Source organism: Camellia sinensis, chromosome 14 (assembly GCF_055761805.1).
Source record: "Camellia sinensis isolate YWXY chromosome 14, ASM5576180v1, whole genome shotgun sequence".
Lineage (NCBI taxonomy): Eukaryota > Viridiplantae > Streptophyta > Magnoliopsida > Ericales > Theaceae > Camellia > Camellia sinensis.
This window is the reverse complement of record NC_138974.1, coordinates 2447364-2473212: the sequence shown is the minus strand read 5'-3', so window position 1 is coordinate 2473212 and position 25849 is coordinate 2447364. Positions and strand designations below refer to the sequence as shown.

At 34.1% G+C, this 25849-nt stretch overlaps 2 long non-coding RNA genes across 2 annotated transcripts; one reads left to right on the top strand and one right to left on the bottom strand.

Annotated features, from left to right (window-relative positions):
* The first annotated feature begins 7669 nt into the window (after nucleotides 1–7669).
* On the top strand, nucleotides 7670–11081 carry LOC114297890 (uncharacterized). The gene is made up of 5 exons (XR_014351175.1): nucleotides 7670–8127; nucleotides 8232–8324; nucleotides 8473–8574; nucleotides 8668–8772; nucleotides 10948–11081. It is a non-coding gene; the product is annotated as an uncharacterized LOC114297890 (long non-coding RNA).
* A 9359-nt stretch (nucleotides 11082–20440) lies between these two features.
* Nucleotides 20441–21103, bottom strand: LOC114259880 (uncharacterized). Its single transcript, XR_003628433.2, has 2 exons — nucleotides 20920–21103; nucleotides 20441–20722 (listed from the first exon to the last, which is right to left on the bottom strand). It is a non-coding gene; the product is annotated as an uncharacterized LOC114259880 (long non-coding RNA).
* Between the last annotated feature and the right edge of the window lie 4746 nt (nucleotides 21104–25849).

Here is a 25849-nt window from a genome sequence, read left to right as displayed (position 1 = left end):
ACTATGCTCTTTGGTCTTATATTATTCAAACAATGTTGGATCTTTAGCCAATTCACCAACATTAAGCTTTGGTGTGTTCTACAAACCCAAAATGAGTGTTGAATGCCATAATTCATAATTTTGCATGGCTCAAAATTTTTGAATAATTCAACATTTTCAACAATGTCAAAAATATTAAATTCATCATGAATTGGTTGTTCATCACTTTTGGCTACAATTGGCTTGAAATCAAATTTTTGAACCACATTGTTTGCGTCACTCTTTGGGCTAAGATTTGCAAAAAGGGGCTGATTTTTCCATTCACATGTTAATGGGTTGAAAATATTTTTTGAAAACCCAGAAAATATTTCTTTGTGAAATTTCCCCCTACCACAAAGTTTTTATTCTCATGGCCTTTTGTTTTTGCAACTATGACAATTGATGGAGTAATAACACCAACATTTAAAGGTGTCTTGTGGACCTTGTCTGACACTGCCCTCTAGAAAAATCATCAATAACACTTCTTAACTCACCAACCAACACCTATTTTTCCTCAATTGAAAGACATGTAAGAGCCTTCTTCAATTGTGAAACCAAAATGCTAATAGGCAGTACAGAAGGGTGACTCATTTGGCTTTGATGCCTTGTCTTTTCCATTGTTCCAAATTAGGATGTTGTCCCACTGGGCATGCCAAAAATTGTTAGTAAAAATTATGCTTGGCTTAGATCGACAGCAACCAAGCAATAATTTTAAACGAACAATTTAAATAGAAAATCAGATAATTGTATAAAGGTTCTAAATGCCTTGAAAGTACAAGGACTTCTTTGGAACAATTAACAATCAAAAGAAGAGTATTCAAATAAACAAAGATAACTCCAAATGAAATTATCAAAGTTTACAAGAACTACAAGTCACAAATTACAGAGAACAAAACTACTCCTAACTTGATAATCTACTCCTAAAAAATGAAAACTAAGTTATTGTTGGATTGTTGATCTCCCCTCTCTCCACAAACTTATGGCCTTTATAGTTCTTCTTTCTCCTCTTTCCTTGATCCATGATCTCATTTCCCTTGGAAACTGCAGGCCACTAACCTCCAACTGTTGCTGCAACTATCTCCTGTCCGTTAGAAACTGCAGGCCACTAACCTCCAATTGTTGTTGCAACTGCTCCATCACTTCCAAGCCTTGAAACTTTAACAATTCTTCATATTTCTTGTCAAACTAACTTTGCTCCATACTGCCACATGTTCCTCATCATTTTGAACACTAAATCAACAGAGAAAACCTTTCCTTCATTTTACACAAATCAGTCCATTAAGCCAACAAGTATTTAATAACTGCTCCATGTGACTGCTTTTAACAATTTATGCACATAAACAATTCTTTCCTGCCTTGTGTCTCTTTGATCAAATGAAAGACTTTTATTTTTGACTTTATTGCCATGTGTCATCACTCAATTGATCCACTTGTCAATAGGAAATTTACGAAAATGGGTGCAAACACCAGCCTTGACTAACACCAACTTAACATAGGAACTTAGAAGGGGTAATTGTCATTTTAAAAACCTAAGGTGGGGTATTTGCAATTGTCACAAATTTCAGGGGAGGTTAGTATAATTTACACTTTATTTAATTGTAATCTAACCAATATATATGTATTAAGTCTAAGTGGGATATAAAAATTAGGGATCGTATACTCACCATTTTGTATAATAGGTAAATTATGACATTTGTTGTGTTAATTATTGTAAACGTCATAAAAAAATTTATTTTCAGTAATAACTAAAAAATAATAATGAGCCATAACCAAACACCACATAAGGTATAATCAAAAACTTTTTGAGTCATAATTAAAATAGTATTATAATAAATATCACAATAAGTTATAATTAACATCAGACTGAATCATAATTACCACTACAATAGATCATAACCAAATATCACAAATATCATAATTAAGTTTATTGTTAAGTGGAACTCTATATGTATTTTTTTTAGGGTCTTATTCTTTTGAAAGGCTTTGGAAGCAATTTAAACAAATAAGTGGACGATTGATTGAAGGAATCAATTAAAGCATTAAAGCAATCTTAAGGGTTAGCCTAGTGGATGCATTTGGAGTTTGGGGTTGTGCTCGCTCCAGGTATTAGACTCCATGGTGTTTATGAGTTCATGATTAGGCTGAGAGATAATAGGCATAACAGCCTTGAAAAATCCTGTTTTATCGAAAACTCCTTTTGAAAATCTATATTTGTCCCACAATAAGTGATTGTTGATTTAGATAATTCAAATTAAAAATTATACCACCATGATTAATGTAGATAAGAGAGAGAGTAAGAGAAAATTAAACCACGACACAAAAGATTTTTTACATGAAAAAATCACAATTGAAATCCACCAAATTGTGATAAAAAAAACCACAGGCCCTCGGCCATGCAAACAATCCACTATGAAAGAAAAGAGTACAAGAGATATCTTACAAAACCACTCTAGTCACACACGTTTGTTCAACCTATGAGTCACACTTCTTCCTCCACTGGATCTCCGCAACAGATGTCGAATCGCTACGACGCCAATGACTTCAAAATCTACCAAAATCTACAATCTTGGAATCCACCAGGACAGTTCACAAGTGAAAGGAGTAAAAGACTTATAACAGCTTGATGATTAGCTTTGAGGTTTTTAGATGATAATGAATCATCAAGCACATGAGAGTATTACAAGTAATCTTTATTACAAAGTTCACTCTCAAAAACTTTGCAAAATCTCTCTACAACAAAATGATCTCTCTCACAAAAATGTATTTTACTTATAAGAATGATCTCTCAAAAGATAAAAATACTCAAAAGAGCTTAGGAGAGAGTGCTCAAAAAAGGTGTGCAAGAGATATATCAATGTTCTTGCCAAGCTTGCCTTGCTTGCCTTAAATAAGCCTGGGCAAGGCTTCGTCGCGACTGTGGACCAAATGGTCGTAGTCACGGTCTTAGATGGTCTCTCTTTGCGGGATGCAGACTCATGCCTCACTCGAGCTTATGTGAGAAGATACGTATATAGACTGGGGCTCTTGGAGGTTAGGTTGCTATGCTATGCAAGCCTCGTAGGGAGTCGAGTGCTTCTGGGAGCTGATTTGGTTGTGGCCTATGTGCGGTCTGGCCATGAGAGCAATGGCCTTTACTGCAGGCGCAATGGTGTGAACGAGACCAACTGATTTTACAGACTTCTTGCTACTACTTTCCGCCAAACTTTTCTCCATACGATGTCACATTTTCTCTCAGCATAAACCCATCTTTTAGGCTGAAAAACTCAACAATCTTCCACACATATTTGTCAACAACATTATCTCCAAAGATTTTAGAGTTGACTAACCAAATCAAAAATAAAACTCTAGCACTTTTGTAGCACATGCCTATTGTCACGCCCCAAAATTCGAACAATTAAATATTATATTAGGACTAACCCCAATCAATATTCCATCATCCAAATCCTAGGGGTGAAACAAAAAAAACTAAACGCAAACCAAACCAAACCATCCACCATAAATTCATAACTAACCAATACCTCAACATCAAGGTAACAATAAATAGTCAAAACAACTTAAATAAAGCACGGTAACAAACCATGCCAAATTATTCCAATACTAAAGTCATTAAAAAAAATAATAAATACATAAACTAATATCAACCTTAAGCTCAAGAAAACAAAAGAGGTCCAAAGGACAAGTCCAACACTATAGTAATTCCACGTCACCACCGTAGCCCCAACTAATCCTGTAAAGGAAGCTCGGCTGTGCTCAAACAGAACGCACCCGAGTTGCCAAGAGACAAAACGGGTCAGCATACAGATATACTAGTATGAGTACAAGATTTAATACCCACATGTCCACTAGACCCAAACAAAAATATATTTAATTCTTGTTACGGGACCGTACCAAGACGAATGGATAGTTTTCCGAGATACGGTGGCATTTAGTTTCTTTCCCGTACACAACTAAATATAAGTTGAGCATAAAATAAATAAAATAAACATAAAAATACGGTGGGTCATCCCTGCATAAAAAGTTAGTAAGACCCACCATCCTGCAAAAAAAATAAAGTTAGGTCTCGTTTGGGAACCCTCCCTTTTAGCCAAAAAGTCAGAAAATTACTAAATTAACCAAAAAGCCAACAACCCATACCAAAAAGTCAAAGATTCTCTTTCTCTCTACTTTTTGCACATCTTTTCGTAAAAAGTCAAAAATTCATTCCAAACATACTATTTTTTAACTCATATTTTAGCCAAATAGCCAAAAATTTACTAAATTAGCATGTTCCCAATCGAGGCCTTAGTATAATTTAATCATAAGTAACTTGCTGAAGAAATATAAAAATGTACCGTTTCATGCTTAAATAATTCGAATGGACCAAAACTCAAAGAACGAAAGTTGTACAAAATCAAATTTCCTAAAATACAGCGCGGACGAATTTAACAGAAACTGAACAGGTTGAGAGAAAAATTTAATAGAAAAACCTAGACGGAATTCAATCGAAAAATCTGAAGCTGAAAACAAACAAAAATTGCCCTAAGATGATTTTTTCCGAAAAGGTTCAAAACACGAAAAGTGTGCAGAATAATGTTTTACTTCAGTTTACATGAAACCAATAAAAATGAGCTCGTTTTGTGGGTTAAATCAGCCTCTAAAATCTGCATTGCTAAAATGAATCAAAACTACAATAACTAAGATCATCCGATTATAAGTTCTAATTGATCTTTTTAATAACAAGCTAAAACACAAAAGTTATCTAGAATCACGTATACATGTCTCTGCTCAAATTTCATAATTTATTGAGGTCGTTTACTATTTTTCAACCTGTACAAATCAATACAATACACACTATACCAATCATCTCATAATTAAATTCTCTGTACCTTAACTCCACCACATCGGCCTTCACTCCCGGCCTACACATATATCTCATGTGCCTCCCGTATACCTAACACCGCTCCGAAGCCAAACTTGCATGGGGATATCGTCCCGAGTTTGACCCACACTCCCCGGATGGTTAGCATATACGTACGCGCGTAAATCAAAGCACTCGTCTACTCATGAGAACGAGGCAACAATATATATTTACATAGCATATCACTCATGAGAATAAACATAATAATGCCAAGTCTAAAGCATTTAAATAAATCTCATAATTCTCACTTTTTTTTATACACTCTTTCTCACAACACTTAAATAAAACAACAATCCATGGAGTCATGGTGGAGTGTAAGGAATTTATCTATAGGTTTCTAATTTATTTTAATTTCATATATTCATGAGGGTGCTTACAACCATAAAATAAATCCACATAAGAATTCTAATCCTGGCATACACAACTAATCAAAATAATTAAAATCAATCAATCATCTAAAAACCCTAAACCTTACATACACAACTAATCAAAATAATTAAAATCAATCTATCATCTTTATGTAAAAACATAATCAAACTAACATCAAATAAATAAATAAATAAAAACAGCGAATTAAACATAAATCAAGGGAAGTGAGGTTTGTACTCACAATATTTTTTTGAGATCAAAGAATCACTTAAAAGAATTAATGGAGTCACCAAAATAAAACCCTAATCTTTTTTTTTCCTTCTCCTCTCTTTCCCGTCTCTCAGCCACACACACAGCGCGCACTCTCTCTCTCTCTCTCTCTCTCTCTCTCTCTCTCTGCGCCGTTCCTGCCCTGTTTCTCTTTTTTTTTTCTTTATTTTCTTATCAACTTCTAAACCTAGTTGATTACAAATTATATTATATATATATAAACCTAAATCTCATACATAATAACCTAATAAACTATTATATAATATTATACAACAAATTATAATACATATAAATATATATATATAAGATAATATCTATATAATAAGGGAGAGTTGTTTTTGAATTCTGATGGGACTGTTGTCCCTCTGTCAAAATATGAACCGCAGGATTGATTCAATCCAACAGCTACAAAATGTCTAAGAGACGTTATATTTCAATGGTGGATTTACAATGGTGAATCAATCCTACGGTGGTTCTTCTATGATGGTTCTTCAAGAGCAGACAAATCCATCTCTCTCTCTCTCTCTCTCTCTCTCTCTCTCTCTCTCTCTCTCTCTCTCATTTAAGAGCAGATCGGCTAGATCGGTGCTAGCCTTGCTAGATTGGTGGGTTCGGCGACATCGCAGCAACAAATCGGTGAGGTTCTCCGAAATCTTGACTATATTTTTTTTTTGTAAGGTTTTCTTTGTGCGTAAGGTCATTACACACCTGACCTGATGGTCCAGGAGTTTCTGAAATAAGCCTAGATCGGTGGGTCCAGAAGTTTATTTGATGAGAGCCCCAATCCTTGAAGAAGATTACAGAAAGAAGGGGACCCAAATCCAGTCTTGGATTCAAGTAGATATTATTACTCTTTGGCATTGCACCACTTCTACATGTTCTGTTTTCCATAAAACAGAGCTTCATTGACTTTGATGCCATAGAATATTAGTGTTACTGTATATCAATCAGTGAAAATTTGCTCTGTTTTTATTTATATATATGTAGACTATATTGTGAATAAGCCTAAGACCCAGGGTATTGTGAATTTGTGTATTGTGAATTTGTGAGTCAATATACCAGAAAATGCAGTTTATGTATTCTCAAATATACCAGAAATTTTTGATATTTGTCGGAGATGGACGGAGGGAAAAATTTAAAGGAAAGAAATATACCCGGTTAATTTTTGACTCACATATATTGTGGGTCAATATACCAGAAATTTTCAGTTTATGTATTCTCAAAAAAATTTATGGCATCAAAATTTCTTTCGTTGGGTGTCTAATTTTTTATGTGATTTGTTTCGCATTCGGGTTTGATTGTGTGATTTATATGATTTATGTGATTTATACTATGTGATTTTTGTGTGATTTATATTATGTGAACCTATTATGTGATTTCTGGTAAAATTTTATGTGAACCTATATTATGTGAACCTATTATGTGATTTCTGATTTACAAAATGGGTTCAGATTATCAAGTAAATTAAATAAGGAATGTTGAAAAAAATTTGATTGTGGAGTGAATTATTTTGTTCTTCCAAATTTTATACTGTTGGGTTTAGTGAATTATTCCCATTCAATGTTTGTTATTTCTCGGCTGATTTGATTTCCGTCGTGTGAATGGTCATGAGTTGATTTAGAAATCAAATGGGCTTTGCTTTTTTTTCACAATTAATTAATAAACATGGCAAATGATACCAAATGGGTTCAGAATCCCTAGTAAATTAAAGAAGGTATGTTGAAAAAATATGTGATTTTGCGGAGTGAAAAATATGTGATTTTAGGTAACAGACTTTGATGGACGGACTGACTTCATGCATCTAAGAGGATTACAAATGCGCTCTTTGGGTTGTGTGTTAAAAAGATAATCTCTCTCTCTCTCCGTCTCTCTCTCTCTCTCTCATATACACAAGCGCTCCACAAAGCTCAAAATGATATGAGACTGGAATGTTGCTTCTGAAAATCTTATTTCTTAGGGAAATTATTGTGCTTGCTAACTTGATCAATATTGTCAAATATCTATGTAAGCTACATGATTGTACGAAGCATAATTTCAGCAGAGTGTTTAAATTTGATCTAAATAAAATACGACATTAACTATTGTTGGCTCTGATCGCATTATGAAAACCAGGTTGAACTTGCAGAGAAGCTTCCTCATATACAGTCACTTTGTATTCACGAGATGGTCACTCGAGTTTTCAAGCATGTCCTTAAAGCCTCTATTGCTTCTATTAATAATGTGGCAGACTTATCCACAGCAGTAGCTTCATGCTTGAATTTCTTGCTTGGGGGCTACACAATAGAAGATATTGAACATAACTTGAGTGGTGATCACATGCTCAAATTGCAGTGGTTACAAACTTTTCTAGCTAAAAGAATAATGTGGCAAACTTATCCACAGCAGTAGCTTCATGCTTGAATTTCTTGCTTGGGGGCTACACAATAGAAGATAGTGAACATAACTTGAGTGGTGATCACATGCTCAAATTGCAGTGGTTACGAACTTTTCTAGCTAAAAGATATGGCTGGACTCTAAAAGATGAGTTTCAACAATTGAGGAAATTAACAATTCTCCGAGGACTTTGCCACAAGGTACCATCTCCTTTTATTGCCTTCGGTCATGGTTTCATTAGAATGAGATTCTAATGTTTCTTTTTTCATTTGTTTTTTTTTTATTTTTTTTTATAAATATCCAGGTTGGATTGGAGTTGCTTCCGAAAGACTATGATATGGAAAGCCCAAGCCCTTTCAAGAAATCTGATATTATCGGCATTGTTCCTGTGTGTAAAGTAAGGGTCTCTCTCTCTCTCTCTCTCTCTCTCTCCCTCTCACTTGCACACATCCACACAAATTGCATTTGATTTGAAAGTTTTACAATCTAAATTTAGTGTGACGTGCTTTGCAATAACCAAGATGTTTGAACCATATGCTACACAGCATGTAGGATGCTCTTCTGCAGATGGGCGGACCCTATTGGAGTCATCAAAGATGGCACTCGATAAAGGATAGCTAGAAGATTCTGTCAACTATGGAACGAAGGTACCAAAGCCATCCTGTGTAGTAAGCTGTTTAATTCCATTCTTAACGGGTACAAAAATCAATCACAATTTTTTGTATTACTTGATTCTGAAGGCATTGGCAAAGATGATAGCTGTCTGTGGTCCCTATCATCGTACGACTGCGAGTGCGTACAGTCTGTTAGCTGTTGTGCTTTACCACACTGGAGACTTTAATCAGGTAGATATATATAATATTCTTTTGTTAATAATCAGGTAGTCTGTTAACTGATTTGTAACTTTGATTTTGTGGATAGAATATATTGTTTCTGTCCATACCTCATCATTTTTTTCCTTCTGTATTTTGATTTCGGTTTCACAATTTGAAACTACAGCATCTGTTTGAGTCTCATCTCTATGTTCATTTCATCTCATCTCAACTGTCTCTCTCAATTACAATTTGTTATTTTCATTTTAAAATTTTCAATACTTATGTTTCTTATGCCTGTAGATTTCAATACAATTTGTTTCTCATTTATATTATGTGTGTTTTCATGCATACATCATGTTCGGTAAAATGGCTCAATTAAAATAGTTTATATAATTCTAAACTTATGAACACCATGCTAGCTGCTTATATTAAAATAGTTTACATAGTTTATTAAAATAGTTTATACACCATGCTAGCTGCTTATATAATTCTACTTGAGAACATATAATCTTATGAAAATCCATCAAAACATTTTTTTTTAATTTTTCTTTTTCGGCTTTTTTTGTTTTATATGTCTCTTTGTATGCATTCACTATGTTCTATAAAATGCCTCACATAGGTCTCTAAAATATTTTTCTAAAATGGGTCTCCAAAATGCCTCGAAATTTTTATTTGGGTTTTCGTTAGGTGTCTAATTTTTTATGTGATTTGTTTCTCATTCAGGTTTGATTGTGTTTCTCATTTATATTGCCTCAATTAAAATATGTCTCTTCACCCCTCTATATTTTGTGTGTGTTTTCATGCATACACCATGTTCGGTAAAATGACTCAATTAAAATAGTTTATGTAATTCTAAACTTATGAACACCATTCTAGCTGCTTATATAATTCTACTTGCGAACATATAATCTTTTGAAAATCCATCAAAACATTTTTTTTTCTTTTTCGGCTTTTTTTGTTTTATGTGTGTCTCTTTGTATGCATTCATTATGTTCTGTAAAATGCCTCACATAGGTCTTTGAAATATTTTTCTAAAATGGGTCTCCAAAATGCCTCAAAATTTTTATTTAGGTTTTCGTTGGGTGTCTAATTTTTTATGTGATTTGTTTCTCATTCGGGTTTGATTGTGTTTCTCATTTATATTATGTGATTTGTTTCTCATTTATATTGCCTCAATTAAAATATGTCTCTTCACCCCTCTATATTTTGTGTGTCTTCATGCATACGCCATGTTCGGTAAAATGGCTCAATTAAAATAGTTTATATAATTCTAAACTTATGAACACCATGCTAGCTGCTTATATTAAAATAGTTTATATAGTTTATTAAAATAGTTTATACACCATGCAATCTGTTTATAATCTTATGAGTTGGATGTTATTTTTAATAGAGGTATATTTTTATAGGTTTAGCAAAAATAGAGGTATATTCAAATTGGTGACACAAATAGTGGGAGTTGGATGTTATTTTTAATAATAAACAGTAGGCAAATTTTGGATTGGAGCTTGCTTACTTATATTTTCTAATCTTTGGAATGACGTAGGCTTGAGATTGAAACTTTCTAATCTTATATTTACTTATTAAGATCATTTGAAGCTTTCATTCGCCTGATATTAAAAATTTAAAACTTCCACGGCCTCTTTATCTCTCTCTGATGCTTTTAATTTTATTTTTCAAGTTGTGGGCCCCCAAAGTCCATCAAGGACCAAGGTTAGGAGCTGCAAGTTTTCTCTATTCCAATTACTCTTTTCCATTAAGTCTTTCCTTTATTCCCATTCTTAGTACTGTTAAATTAAGTTCCATTTGGATACTCTCTCTCTCTCTCTCTCATGCTTTTGTGTTTTTGTGGGTGCACAATTTCATCAATATTTTAGCAATGCCTTCATCAATTGATGAACGGTTCTCTTTTTCCCTTAAAATGAGCTGTTTCTTCACTACATAGCCGTGCTGTGTCACTCTCTTAAGCAATTTCGGTGTTCAAACAGTTCACAATATCAATATCAATATTGTGGCCTAATTTTTCCTTTTTTTTTTTTGAATCCAAATTTTATTTTTTGTTGTGACAGTGCGTTGGCTGCTTCCCATGAGCAAACCAAATGGATCCAAAAGGGTTGGTTCATATTTTACTTATGGGAGGATTTGAATAGTTGGAGCTATTTGAATATATATATATATATATATATATATATTTTTTGTTTTTTGCAGCTGCTGTCCATAGCATTTCAATGCACCATGTTGACCCATTAAAGGTATCACAATTCTTTAATAGGATGCTTGGCTTCCATTGGGAATAAAATTGTTCCATCTGTTTTTAGTTTACGAATTTTTTTAAATTTAATATTGTCATTTTTTTTTCTTCAATTTCTTTATGGATAACTGAAAGAGGAGTGCAGAGATGTTGGGCATAATTGTTTGTGTTTCTTTATAGTTTTTACTTCATTTATATGAATATGACATGTGTTGAAATCTCTGTTATTAGAATCATACAATTTGCGATTTGATTCAGTGAGTAATCAATACGAACAGGTTGTATGAATCGCAAATTGCCATGAATCGTAGGTGAATCGGTGAACGAAATCGGTAAATCGTGAAGTGAGTCAATTCGATTCGCTAAACTCGATGTTTGACTTTCCTTTTTAGTTTTTTATTGTTGGAAAAGGGTTCACACAACCCTTTTAAGGTCTTTAAGATTACTATATGCCATCTTTTGACTTTCTCCCTCCCTTTTTTGTTAGTTTTTCATATCTCTTTATCCCCTTAACATTATATCCATAACTCAGTGGAGCTTTGTTAGTTTTATTTCTAGATTTATTTATTTTTGCTGTTGTTGTTGTTGATGAAATATATATAAAATTAAGATGAATATTCCTTTCGAATTCTGCAAGCCCTTTAGCTCCTTCATCTGTGTTGGGCACACCCACCTTTTATTGTTGTAGTTTTCTGTCTTTTTTATTTTTTTATTTTATCAGGGAATTAGTTTTAGTATGAAAGATCTTTTCTCCTGACATCAATGCACAATTTTTTGTTGAGTTGGAGTGTTGTAGAGAAATTATCAATTCATATAAGGCTGATGTTTTTATTCTTAATACTTTGTACATGTGACGGAGGCATCAGAATCTGGTGAGGAGAATAGTTCTAAAGGCTCCATCAATAGAGGTAATCAAGATTCCATCCATTTTTTTGCTTCTATTTTTTATTTTTTGTACATTCATGATGTTGTAAGTTGATGATTTAATCTGTTACTCGATTTCCATAGTTCAAAGACCAACTTTCTCATGTCACTTGGAATTAATTACAACCTATTTCCAGTTATTTTAATTAAATTTATTGTTATTCATTCCATTCTAAGGATTTCAGTATAGTTTGCAATAATTGAAGTTCAAAATAATTAGTTTTACCACTATATAATTTCTGCTACTACAATGTTCACCAAATGCTTGATAAACTGTTTCTCTATTTGATGTGTTTATTAATTCACAGGGAATGGAAGGTGAGGGAGAGATTAATCGAATGATCAAATTTTTGGTTGAGGAAAAAGTTCCCCTTTGCTAAACTTTTGAACTGGGGTGAGGAAAAAGTTTTTCTTTGCTTGACTGGGTTGAGTTTACGAATTTATTTATTTTTTGGATAATGTTCTCTTTGCTAATTATTTTTATTATTATTTATTATTTTTGGGAAAGACCAAAAAACTAAGCAGTTTTTTATTTTTTTGTTTGTACTACTTCTAAGTAGGTTGATTGCTCTCAATTGGATCTCAGTTGTGAGTTTATGAAATCTTTCTTTTGAGATTGTGGTTTGAAGATTTTTGAAATGATGCTACTTGCATTGTGGTGCCAAAGATATCCATGAAGGTTATCAAAGAAAGAGCATTTTTCTTGGTCAGTAAATCTCTCTCTTTTTCCCTCTATATGGATGTGTCTCTGAAACATTTTTTTTGATATATAGTAGTTTCTCGTGTGAACCCCACATGTGTTTGGGTGCATAAAATATTTGCTATATAGATTAAAAAACAGAGAGGGTGTGTGGGTGTGGGATGAGGGAAAGTAGAGATAGAGGGAGGCAAAAAGTGCAGATAAATGAATAAAATGGTGTGAGACAAATTGTATCTTGAAAAGTTATCTACCTATGTGCTGAATTCCATGTCTCTAAAAGGTTGACATTCTCAATTTTAGAAATTAAATATATTTGCTGAATCATTAGTGCTTGATGATGGAGGGAGGCATTTATAAATATTAGTGCTTGATAATGTGTTTAAGAGCTAAAATCGAATAATGTGTTTGGAACTTTCAATTAGTGCTTGATGATTTTTGCTTTTGCAACTATTATAGATAGTGCTTGATGTTTTCAGATTGGTGTAATCCATAGACATATATGCTTGATTGGAGGGTTAGGTGATTGCCCAAAGAGAGGTGGTTTTGTTGATTAAGGTTTAGTTTCTTCTTTCTTTTTTTTTTTTTTTGTTGATTTTTACTTTCTATTTTTCTCTTCCTTAGTAATTAGCAAGAGAGAAGTGTAATATGAAGAGTCTGAGACTTAAGCTTAAGCTTAGTAAAGTGAAATGAGTGTTGTAACTAACTAATACTACTGAGACTTGAGTGTAATATGTTCATGAGTTTGCTAATCATACATTTTATTTAACTAATTGATACATTTTTCTTGCTACATTTTGGGCTTTGATATACTTTAATTTTGCACAATGGGGGTGAGTAGCAATGCACGATTTTCCTTTCCATGCCTTTTCTTTTTAAACATTACCTATCAATAGTTGACATGAGAGATGGTTTGTTAATATTGCAATCACTGAAATTATCTTCTTTTTAAATTTTAGCCGAAGTTCAAATGAGACCAACTCTCCTCAATTAGAACAAGAAAGATTGATAGCTTAGGTAAGTATAACGGTGATGGTATAAGAAAGGAACAATTTTTCTCTGAAATTATTTTGTGAATAAATTTTTCACGTACTACATAAAAGATTGGATAGAAGAAGATTAATCTAACGTTATTTTCACCGTGCCTTTAGGCACGAGCATACACTAGTATATATATAACACCTCTTTTTTATATATATAACAAATATAAATATATAAATATTTGGATTAATTAAATAACACATTAAATTAATTAAATATCACATTAAATTCTCATGTGACTACACAATTAATAAAGTCAAAAATAAAATAAGATAATAATAATCAAAATAATAATAAATAATGACTTAAGAAAACTAGGGTCGCTACACCTATGCCAACAAAACAAAGCCTTTTAGTTACACATGCCAAACCACCTTCATGCCAACAAATCTACAAATTTAAAATGCATAATCCCAAAACGATATTGCACATGCAAAAATAACGAAAGAAACAATTTCAAGAAAGATCATGATATATCTCTTGAGGCATACTTTGAAAAATTGTTCTACAAATCTCAAATTCATTATGTCAATAATCAATTGAGCACAAAGTATTTGAACCACCGAAATTGTCTACAACTAGATTTTGAAACTTTAAAACTCCCAGCCATTAAAAATAATTTGAAAGATCAAGAAGATAATGAAACAAAAGGACAATACAAAAAACAAACACAACCAACTAAGAAATATAAATCAAATGAAATTGCTTTGTCATGGAATTTGCCAAAATAAATGTTGATGCAACACAAGTTTAGGTTAAAAATCCTAACAATCTACCCCTTTGGCAATTCCGTGACAAAACCCAAAATCTTGCACAAAAACTTATTAGACCAATTTCATACGAGAAAAGCAAATCATTAATCACAACAATAAAAACATTGCATAAAAAAACAATCCAAGTTCTTAAAAACTCCCCCTAAACAATGCTCTCTTTTTTTGTCCGGAAATGATAAAGGAAAAGTACACAAAAGAATAGCCAACCAAGCCTACATCAATCCATGAAAACCAAAGTAACAAACTCCTAAAACTACGTAGCAAGAAAAGTGGTGGACTGATCAATGCGGTCAAATCGGGGAATCAAATTGATCTAGCTGAGCATCCTGTTAATCCATCCGTCCACGCATTTCCTCCTGAAATTCTAATTAAGAAGCTTGCATTTGAAAAATATGTTATTGAATGGTTTGAAAAGTTGCAAGCTCCCCCTCAACACCTTTTTCAATGGGAGCACCATGTCATCCCCTTCTGCCATGTCCACCATGCTCAATTGGAGCTTGGCCAGCTCTCCCCCTCACTTGAGCATTACTTAAACTAACAATTAGTTTGGAGATAGGGTTATCAATCTCAACTATATCATCCACATTGTCAAAGGGAACTTCTTGAGATGACAGAAATTTTGTGAAAAGTGATGCATATGGCAAGCCAAGAGATTTCTTTCCATTAAAAGCAGCTATCATGTGGCGATAAACAACCAAAGGGACATCAATAGACAAATTTTGGCTAATGGCATGAAAGAAGTACCCTTGATCTTGAGACAGATCGGAAAAATGTGAAGTAGGAGTGACATTGTGTGAGATAATAAGGTTCAAAATCGGATTGGGGGTAATGAGAGAACGATGAGGTATAGAAGCACCGAGAAACCAATTATAAGGAGCACCTAACAAAATAGACGCAATGACAATAAAATCTATAGGACCCGTCTCATCACGCCTATCTTGGAATAATCACACACAAGAGGTCTTTCTAAGCCAAGAATAGTAGCAACAAAATTAGGATTAAACACAAATCTTTTAGCTCGAACATAACTCTGAAAGGAAGATAAATCAGGGGCAACAGAATGTATGTTGCAATAAAATTCTCTAACCCAACTCCCATTCACAATGCCATCAAAATCCAATACCGCATTACCACTCAAACATTCAAACCAAGGTCTAATGGGAAGATCATCAAATGTGTTAGGTTCTACATTGTGTTCTAGCAACACATTATGTTCAATAAAACGAACATGAAAAAGATTTTGATAATCTTTAGAGTGAAAAGAATATGAATCAAAATTTCTCTTTCTTGTAGCTTGTTTGGTTCTCTTTTTTGAAGAAGATAAAGCCATGGACTCAACACAAAGAGACTATCAAATGAAAAAGATGAAACAAAAACAAATGCCAAGAAAAAAATACTAAGAAATTAACCACCAAAAACAAATATGGAAAAACACTCTAGGACAACAAAGCCACAAATCTACCAAAAAAAAAAAATGAGACTCAAATCTAGGGCTCCAAACAAAAAGACAATAAACCAAAAAGGAGTCTAATCAAGAAAAAGTTTTCCTCCTACAATGAGTATGGAGAAGATAACTTAGCAAGAACCACAAACCCTCAAACAAATTCAAAGGAAAAAGAAAGGGACACAAGGATGCAAAAACCAGGGTTTAAAACCAAAATCAAGACTAAAATCAACAAGATATAACACGAAATCAAGAAGAAGGATAAAGAAATTACCTAAGAATCAAGGGGATTTGATGAAAACCCAAGAAAAATAAACCCTAGTAGCACAAGATGAGGAACAGTCGCATAGGAGAGGGAAATCAAGATACGGACGCGACTAAATGAAAACAGAACCATCGCGAGCGCAATGGCAAAACCGCAGGCGCGACCATTTTTTTTTTTTAATTTAGAAACTCAAAATAATTAAGCCCCTGTCCTCTGATGAAAAATAGAATTTTGAACAAATATGACAATATACTGCAAATTGTAAAATACACTCACTTAGAAACAAATAGAATTTGGTGTACAAGATTCTCATATAAAGGAAGTGTGTTGTGTGATGAGGAAAAGACACTGTGTTTACCAATGCCATGAAAATTTCAATTCAAACATTTTGTTTCAAAATCTCGAAAGTCAAACCCCAAGTTTTCATTGTGTGATATTGAGAGCCAATAGTTTTTCCAACACTTCCTTTTCCATATATATATATATTATATATATTTTTAAAAACATGAAGAATGGCTTTCACACTACTAAGAGCAGTAGCTTAAACCAATGAAACATGAATTTTATCCTTTGAGACATGGCAGCTATAACTCACTCTTACATGTAGCCCTTTTCCTTGAGCATCGCACAAAATCAATATTTCAGCACAACTCTCATCAAACATTGATAGCTTGGTAGCAGTCAATCCAAAAACGTCACGCTAGTGAAAAATAGACACAAGGTTCAAGATCTCTCATGAGCAAAAGATAATCATTTAGGTTTCCCAAAATATGGGTACACAATGAGATAAAATTCACCAATCCTCAAATTTTTTAAATGAGATGTAAATTACACAAAGAGAACATGTCATGGATTTGTAAAAACAAAATTTTTCACAAAACTATGAAGAGTTTAAGGAAAAAATTTCAAAATGAGCCAAAATCTTATGTTCAAAAGTCAAGTTCACCCGCAAATCATGTCTTACCCCCAAATCATTCTAAGAAACTTCCCCTGAGACTGAAAAAAAAAATTAAAAAAAAATAAGATAACAACGAACTCAACAACATAGAAAAAGACTCAAAAACTCAAGGATGAATGACACGATGAACAAAAAGACATGACAAGATAATCAAAAGAAACAACAACAAAAAAAAGATCATATGTACAAGAAACAAAAGCACCAATTTCATCTCAGATCATCCTTCATCATCCAAACCAATCTAGACTTATCATGAGAAAGTTTATCATGAATTTGTAAAAACTTACCACCTTGTTGAACATTTGAATTTACTCTCGGCAAATCATAACCATTAAGCACATAACAAAAAGAACGAAGATAGCCAAATTTTTCACAAAAATCACACCGAAAACAGGCTTACCATCCTTAGGATATCTTGTTACCGGCTTACCCCATTGAACGTTCCAATTGTGCTCATGGTGTGGTGGTGTGGCTGCCTGTGCACATGTTATGGCCTTTGAGCTTGTCTAGAAGCACTTCCACCCCTGCTATGGTTGGCCTTATACAAATTCATGCAATGAGGCCTAATGTGACCACTACTCCACAATGATGACAAACGGGTATAAGTTTCTTTTTCAAAGCATTTTCATGAGTCAAATTTGAAATTGAAGAAATTAAACATTTTCCTTCATCAAGGCCCTTAACCTCTTGAGTGCTTGCATTGTTGGAGGATGAGGCTTCCAGCTTGGAGTCTTGATTGTTGAAGTAGCCAAGTCCACTCTTATCAAGAGCCAATTTTTGCGAATTTGGAACCGCGTCTAAATTCTTCAAACTTGTATTCCACAACTTAAGTGTGGCATTTGCTCCAATTAATTCAAGTTTCCTCTTGGCACACTTGTCTTCTAGCTCTTTTCTTGTCTTGGCCAAATTTCCAGCATCCTCTTTAAGGAGATCAAAACTCTTTTTAAGCTCATCATGAGCACCAAGGAAAAACTCTCTCTAATTTTTGCAAATAAAGAGTTCATCAATCAAAATGCTCTTTTCATTAGTGAGAAAGCTTATTTTTGTTTGAGCTCCTAAGAGCTCCTTCATTAATTGAGCTCCCTCCTTCTCACTTCTTCCAAACTTGCAATGAGTTTGCCTTTTTATTTTGATAGGTTAAGGCACTCATTGTACATCTTTACATAGTGTCTTGAAAGTCCTCATCTTCACGTTCAAAATCGTCTTCTTTTTCTGTGGTGAGATCAAGACTCGCAACCAAGGCATTGTAGGTTGCTTCTTGCTCAATTTTTGAAGATATAACAAAAAAAACCATAAATTGATCTTTGTTTGAGCCTTCTTTTCCTTCCTCATTCTCAGAATTACTCTCATCAACTCATGTCATTTTAAGAGCTTTCTTTTTATTCTTTTTGGAAAGACACTCGGTTGCTATGTGACCAAACCCTTAACATTCGTAGCATTGTATTTCATGAAATTTCTTTTTGTCGGGTTTCGCAAAATTTTGCTCATCATTGCCCTTCTTCCTAGGATTTGAATCTCTAAAATTTGGCTTTTTCTTTTTCAAAAATTTCTAAAATTGTTTTGTTAAAAGAGCCATCATTTCAGATTCAAAAATCATTATCTTCCTTGAAAGTTTGAATATCCTTATGAGAGCTTGTAAAAGCAAGATTATCTTTTTGTTTCTTTTTAGAAAAAAATGTTGCTCTCATAAGTTTGTAAGTTTTCAATCAATTGATCCAGCTTAAGATTATCAACACCTTGAGCTTCTTCAATAGCTGTCACCTTTGATTGGAAACGATCGGACAATGATTTCAAAATTTTAGCAACAATCTTAGACTCGGGAATTTTCTCTCCCAATGCAAAACAGGAATTAATAATGTCACTAAGGTTTGCATAAAAATCATCAAAGCTCTCATCATCTTTCATTAGAAGCATTTCAAAGTTAGATGTGAGCTTTTGAAGTTTGCTTCGTATAACAGTGTTTTTGCCCTCGTGCACTGTCTCAAGGATATCTTATGCTTCTTTGGTAATTTTACACGTACTTACACGACGAAACTCTTCTTGTGTGACATAGCCAAAAATAGCATTAATAGTCTTGCTATTCCAATTGATATTAGTAAAATCAGTTGTATTCTAGTTTTCAACAGCTTTTGGAATACTTTCTCCATCTATGGTGATCATGGGTTCACTCCATCCTTTAATAACGGATTGCCAAACTCTTTCATCAACAGATTTTAAATGTGCACTCATCCAAGCTTTCCAAAAACTATAGTTGGTTCCGTTGAGCAAATGAGATTTATGAGAAACATTATTTGAATCCATAATCAAAAAAACACTTAAGGATTACGCTCCTATAGTTTTGAGAAAACAAAATACAAGCTACCCTCTCTAATACCAATTGAAAAATCTAGTTTTATCAAAAACTCCTTTTGAAAATCTAGATTTGTCCTCTGATAAGTGATTGTCAATTTAGATAATCCAAATTAAAAATTATACCACCATGATTAATGTAGATAAGAGAGAGAAAGAGAGGGAGAGAGAGAGAGAGAGAGAGAAAGATAAAATTAAACGACGACACAAAGATTTTTTATGTGAAAAAATCACAATTGGAATCCACCAACTTGTGATAAAAATCATAGGCCCTCAGCCAAACGAACAATCCACTATGAAAGAAAAGAGTACAAGAAACATCTTACAAAGGCCACTCCAAGCACGTACGTTTGTCCAACCTACGAGTCACACTTCTTCCTCCACTGGATCTCCACAACTAGGGATGGACGCGGGTCGGTTGCGGCCACGGAACCTCCAATCCGCCATCCGTCCGCCAGATTGGCGGATTGGGGAAAATCAATTCGCATCCGTCCGCCAATCTGGCGGATGTGGATTGAACGGATTGGCAGATGGATACGAATTGGTTTAGCGGCTTAAAATTTTACAAATTTTCAACATAATTTAACATCGCACTTCCTCAACATAATTCAACAAATTTTCAATATAGTTCAACATAATTTATATTGTGCACACAGTATAAATTTTAGATTTTTTTGGAGCCATACACAGTATAAATCATATATGCATTATACTGTCTATATTATATTGAGCACACAGTATATGTAGCACCACAGAAAACCTCCTACAATCATAAACCTGTCTAAGAAGCATTACGACAAACACCTTAGCTACCAAAATTAGAAATTTCCTAAAGCCCCCTTATAAAATGGCTTCACCACACATCAACTACAAAGAATTCAACAGAAACAACAAAAACATGAAAGCACAAAATATATATATATATATATATATATATATATTGTATCCAAGAATTGGGTTTTTAGAAGGCAATAGCACAACATAAAATGGGAACAAATCTTGAGAAAAGAAAATTAATTTTTTAAAGCAAAAAAACAAAGCACAACCATCTGACCACAAATTTCAGAGATTCAACCACAAATTTCAAAGATCCATTACAAACACTAAAACAAGGAAAGGAAAAAAAAAATCCACAGATTCCACTGGCTTAATCCTATCTGCTCTCCTTGACAATCATATTGCCTGAGGTTGTTTGTGCGCTTCCAAAAGAAAAAACAATATAAGAAACAAAATGAATTGAGAGCATTTATTTAGTTGATTCTGCATTTCTATAAGTTGAATCTGAAAAGACAAACAAAATCATCAATCTACCTCCAACATTTTATTCATGAATCTAAAATCAACCAAACAAAAAACATTACCAAAGAATATCAAAGAGAGGAGAAAACACAGAGCACACTCACAGAACAAAGGTAGAGAAGAGAAGATCCACGACCAAACAGAAGAAAAGAAGAAAAGAGAAGAGAAGAGAAGAATACCTTCAAATCGATGTTTCGATTGCTGCTCGCCACTATTGTTGCCGATCGCCGCTAGCTACCATTGTCGCCGATTACCACTCGTCACTCATCTTTGTTCAAGTGTGAGAGAGAGAGACAGAGTTGAGAGAGACAGAGACATGTTGAAGAACCTAGGGCTACAAAACGTGAAATCAAAAAAAAAAAGAGGCAACACAGGGGGGAAAAGAGGGAAAATAAGTGAGGGCACAGGCGGGTCGGGTGAACAAATAAAATTGGTGGTTTATCCGCGACCCGACCCGAACCCGAGAAAATGAAAAATATGGACCCGTATCCGTCCGCCACATGTCACGCATCCACCCAAAACTCAGAGGGTCGGGTCGGGTGTGGTGGGTCGGGCCATCCGCTGCACACCCCTGTCCGCAACGGATGTCGAATCGCCACGACACCAATGACTTCAAAATCCATCGAAGTCTACAAACTTGGAATCTACCAAGAAGGTTCACAATTGAAAGGAGTAAAAGACTTATAACAGCTTAATGATTAGCTTTAAGGTTATTAGATAGTAATCCTCACAACAAAGTTCACTCTCAAATACTTACCAAAATCTCTCTACAACAAAATTATCTCTCTCACAAAAATGTGTTTCACTCATAAAAATGATCTCTCAAAAGATTAAAAAAATACTCAAAAGAGCTTAGGAGAGAGTGCTCAAAAAAGGTGTGCAAGAGATATATTAATGTTCCTACTGAGCCCACCTTAAATAAGCCTGGGCAGGACTTCCTCCCAGTCACGGTCTTGGATGGTCGTGGGTGTGACCTCTCTTCGCAGGATGTAGAGCCAACTTTTAGGAGTTGATTTGGTCATGGTATGTGCACGGCTTGGTCGCGAGCGCGATGGCCTTTACCGAGGGCATGATGGTGTGAACAAGACCAGCTGATTTTGCAAACTTTTTACTGCTACTTTTGGCCAAACTTTTCTCCATGCAATGTCACCTTTTCATTTAGCATAGACACATCTTTTAGGCTAAAAAACTTAACAATCTTCCACACATATTTTTCAATAACATTATCTCCAAATATTTTAGAGTTGACTAACCAAATCCAAAAATACCACTCTAGCAATTTTGTAGCACATGCCTATGCCAACAAAACAAAGCCTTTTAGCAACACATGCCAAACCACCTTCAAACCAACAAATCTGCAACTTTACAATGTATAATCCCAAAAAGATATTGCACATGCAAAAATAACAAAAGAAACAATTTCAAGAAAGATCATGATACATCTTTTGAGGCATGCTTTGAAAAATTATTCCACAAAATCTCAAATTGATTATGTCAATAATCAATTGATCACAAAGTATTTGAGCCACCAAAATTGTCTACAACTAGATTTTGAAACTTTGAAACTCCCAGCCATTAAAAGCAATTTGAAAGATCAAGAAGATAATGAGACAAAACGTCGATACAAAAAATAAACACAACCAACTAAGAAATAGAAATAAAATGAAACTGTTTTGTCGTGGAATTTGCCAAAATAAATGTTGATGCAACACAAGTTTAGGATTAAAAATTCTAACAAGCATAAATACCAGAATTATGACCAGAGATTCCCGAGCGCTAATTCCTTCCTTTAGTCAGTACTGGTACGTGGTCTTCCCTCTCTTGTCTGGGAGTCCATCTTTTTTCCCTCTGGAGCTAGTTTGTTCGAGGTTCAACTCCGACCCAAATTATCATCAATGTCAAAAATTACAGCTCCATATCTTTCACCATCAATGTTTGACGCACTAGGATGGTCATGACACAGTGGAACATGTTCCCTGTGGTGCACTCAAGTTCTATAAGAACACACGATTCCTCTTCGAATTAAGTGTAGGCGTACAACTTGTGGACTATGTTTTGTGTCATTCAAGCAATCAACACACGGACAACGTATTTCATCGTGTGGGCCTAAATCCTTCGTAACAAAGTCAATAAATGACTTAACACCTTGTTGGTACTCTTTACTTTTCAACCTATCTTTTATCATCATCCAACTCTTGTCCATCTTGTGAACCCTACAAGTGAAGCAAACTTTAACGTAGGAATGGACAACAAATAAACAAAAATACTCAACAACGGAATGATATGATCGTCATATTTTGACTTCTTAATTAAGACAGATGACTTTTATATATATTTAAGTGTTAGACGAATAAGTATATTTTACGATAGATGACTATAAGTATATTATATTCCCTATGTGGAACCTGCCAATGTGATAAATAGCAAGTTTAAATGAATAGACTGATTACATTTACATATTGGATTTATCATCTTTATTTCCATATTAGTGCGGCCTCTGTTCGTTGAGTAGGGCTTCATCTAAGCCCTAAGGGTAAAAAGATTAGATACATATGATTTGTAGAAATTGTCATACTATCTTGGAGTAGACCTTGGAAAAAAATTGTCATGTCTACAGGTCAACAGTTACAGATTTGACATAAGATGTATAGGAGACTTATATATCTTATTATGGTATGCCCTTTTTGAAGGAATTAAAAAGGACTTCCGTAATCTAGTCCATGTACAGGTCAACAAGCAACATAAGAATTTTCCTTCAATCCTGAGCTATGCCATACAAACCAAGAAGAAATAGTTATACCTATCATGAATAATGTTGGTTATCACTACTTTAATTAAACAAAATGGTTATACAATTGCTTTTAGAAATTTCTGCTACCATATATTCAAACAACATGGCATTTCCTAATTGAATAAGGAGGCTATCATTGGAATTGTTTCTGTGATATCTTATTGATTAAATTTACACACACATAATTAAACCACAGAAAAATCAATTGATTAAAAATTGATTTGGCATTGTTCATTCAAATATCATTCATACACAATACACATCATTCACACACATGAAACAGCAACAATGCCAGAAATAGGGGGAGACACAGAAGGGGGGAGACAGAGAGAAAATCATAGAGAGAGACATTAAACATCATGTTGCAAGGTTAGTGAGCATAGAATCTGATATGGGTTTCAATCCCAGAATCTGACGACTAACCCATGGCTGCTTGAGCACACTTCTCCCCAATTTTATTTTCTTGGTTATGTATTGAATGTGGTACTCTGTTTCCAATTGAATTAGACATGAACGCTTTCAAAATCAGAAAAACTTAAAAAAAATCTGTTATACATGTATTTGCATAAAATGTTTTCCATATAATTTCATGGTCAAATCTTTTATTTTTTTCACATCAATTGGGGGGGGCTAATGATGAAAATTCAAATTATCTTAGTGGATTTCAGTGACATATATGGGTTGAGTACATAAACCTAACCAAAAAGAAAAACTTGTAATTCAAATTTTCAATTTGTATAATACAGGGATTCAAGAAAATTCAAATTTTCATCAATCATTTGATTGTTACACACACTGAAGCCTTTATTGTTATTATTACTACACACACTGAATGATTAAAAATTGCTTACAAATTGATTTCAGATTGTTCATTCAAACATCATTCACACACAATAAACATCATTCACACACATTGCACAGCAAGCTACGGGTCTGAAATAGGGGCAAAACATGGGGAAAGGGGGATGCAGATAGAGAGAAAGAGATGGAGAGACACAGAGACAGACAAAGACATAGATACGCCCTTTTCCAGAGAGCTCGGGCAAGAGAGGCACAGATGGACTGAGAAGCATAACGCCAAAGCGATAGAGAGAGAGAGAGAGAGAGAGAGAGAGAGAGAAAGCGAGAGAGAACCTGTGATTCAAGGGCTGAGACGGTGGTGATTAGCGCCGGTGGCGGTGGATGTGGCCGTCTGTGCGTCGCCCGTATAGTAGAATACGGTGAGAGGGCTGAGTTCTGTAAGGGATTTGGTGAGGTGTGTGTGATACACTGTGGTTCAGTGTGTGAGATGGTTGCCTATACGTCACCAGCAACGCGCGCGCATCACTTAATGAAGTGGCGCAAGTTCGAATTTCTACTTTTTACCGACTAAATTATTTTTAGTCGGGAAATGAATGACTAATCAGCCTTTAGTGACGAAATTTTTGGTCAGTAAAGCCAATTTGGCGACTAATAAGTATTTTAGTCGGGAAAAAGTGTATAATACAGATTTAATTTTAATTTTTTTGCCTAAATTGTACACCAACAGCGACTAATTTTTTATTTAGTCACTAAAAAGTCTAATTTTTGCCGACTAATTTAAAATTTAGTCGCTAATTGAGAATATTTGCCGACTAAAATATTTTAGTAGGTAAATATAGAACCAATGCCGACCAAAATCAATTTTAGTCGCCAAAAAGTATACTTTTGGTGACTAAACAATTTTTAGTCGCCAAAATTAGTCGGCAAAGGTGCTTTCTCTTGTAGTGCACTATGTGATATATCAATTTCTTAGGGTCACGCTTGTAAATTTTGATCGAGATTTATCCAATCCACATGAAAGGGGCACTTTACGTAGGCCTCAAGATTAGTTGAGGTTCGCGTAAGCTAATCTGGACACCTAATCATCAAAAAGTTAAAGCATTAAAGCAGTGAAATGGGTTAATTAACGCAATTGAAGCAGTAGTCAAATTGCTAAAGCCAAAGAGGATTAATAAATAATTGGCTTTTTTTTTTTGGAGAGATGACATGACAAAACGCAGAGGACAAATATGTTTATGATAGCTGATTTTAGGAGTATAGTGTAGAGGGAAGATGATCGAGATGGATCAATCTTTTGTGTTCTTTCTATCGAGATGGTTTCTGAGTTCTTTCTGAGTGACTTGGAAAAGCAAGACTAAGACAATCACTTGTTTTGACCTCTCTCTCTCTCTCTCTCTCTCTCTAGTGATAAATAATGAATAATTGACAATGTGGATATATGCCCTGCAATCAATACTATTAATAATATGTTAATCTTTACCATAAATGATCATAAACATGGGCAGGTTGAATCAAAA